This window comes from Colobus angolensis, unplaced genomic scaffold, assembly GCF_000951035.1.
Source record: "Colobus angolensis palliatus isolate OR3802 unplaced genomic scaffold, Cang.pa_1.0 Scaffold44, whole genome shotgun sequence".
Classification (NCBI taxonomy): Eukaryota; Metazoa; Chordata; class Mammalia; order Primates; family Cercopithecidae; genus Colobus; species Colobus angolensis.
In genome coordinates this window covers 7,153,296-7,154,759 of record NW_012117821.1, presented here as the reverse complement: position 1 = coordinate 7,154,759, position 1,464 = coordinate 7,153,296, and positions in this window count along the sequence as shown.

Sequence of the window (1,464 nt, the reverse complement as noted above, 5' to 3'; positions counted from 1 at the left end):
TTGCTCAGTGCAACCTCCACCTCCCGAGTTCAAGTGATTCTCCTGCCTCAGCCTCCCAAGTAGCTGGGATTACAGGTGCCTGCTGCCACACCCAGCTAATTTTTGTATTTTTAGTAAGGATGGGGTTTCACCATGTTTCCCAGACTGGTCTCGAACTCCTGGTCTCAAATGATCCACCTGCCTCAGCCTCCCAAAGTGCTGGGATTACAGAAGTGAGCCGCTGCGCCCAGCCAGGTGTAACTCTTTGTTTGAAGAACAGCTTACTACTTCTGCCCAGGGAGGGCACCCCTACCAAGCAAGACTGCAGATGGGCAGAGTAAGGTGGTGCACATCCTAGGAACCCTCCAGGAAGGGGTTCCTGCCTCCATAAGTGGAGTGCTCACTGGTGGGCCGGCGCCCCGGCGATGCCGGCAAGTGAGTATTGTCCTCCTTAGGCCCTGGCTTGCCCAGCAGTCAGCCCTGTTGTTTCTGTAGGCCGGTTTTAGCCAGACGTGCCCCCACCCCTGTCCTTGACCCTCTAGCAGAGGACATTCCTGGCCCTTCGGTGACACTAGTGGAGTGGTTGCTGACTTGTTCTTTCTAAACTGTTGGGTTCCTTCAGGCAACCCCAGGAGGGCCATGCTAGCTTCTAGAGACAGTTCTGCTCTGAAACCACGGGAAAGAACTGGGAGCACATCATTCTTGCCTTCTTTAAGCTAATGTCTGAGTGGCACAAAAACAAAATGGTGTATAACTCTCAGGGGCTGGTTGCCAGAGGCTGTGCATGTACCCTGGGTGCCCAGGTCTAGAGGGGACACCATGCCATTGGACCCCAGGCTGCCGGGTCACTGAGTTCCTCATTTCTGTAATGAAGTTGCTTGTCTCTATTGCCCCATGTGACCAAGTGCAGGTGGCGACAGTACCAATGCCCAGAACTGCAAAACAGAGTACTTCTGGTGAACAAGAATTTCAAGAAACTCCACATTCTTCAGTTTCCTGTTTTCAGCCAGGGGCGAAAACCAAGGTTTGACTCAGAAAAGGAGGGAGAAGTGGGTTCAGTTGGTAGCTTCTTGCTGAACCTGCTGGGAAGGGTTGTGGGTCTTGGGAGGATTTGGGTTCTGGCCTGGGGGCAAGTGTGGCCTCACTGAAGAGCTGAGCCTTTATTGAGCACCTAGCAGGTGCCAAGGCATGAGAATGCAAAGATGCCTTAGGACTGGCTCCTTTTTTTTTTTTTTTTTTTTTTGACAGAGTCTTGCTCTGTCGCCCAGGCTGGAGTGCAGTGGCGCGATCTCGGCTCACTATAACGCCTCCCGGGTTCAAGTGATTCTCCTGTCTTAGCTTCCAGAGTAACTGGGATCACGCCTGGCTAATTTTTGTATTTTGGGTAGAGATGGGGTTTCACTATGTTGGCCAGGCTGGTCTCGAACTCCTGACCTAAGTGATCTGCCTGTCTCAGCCTCCCAAAGTGCTGGGATTACAGGTGCG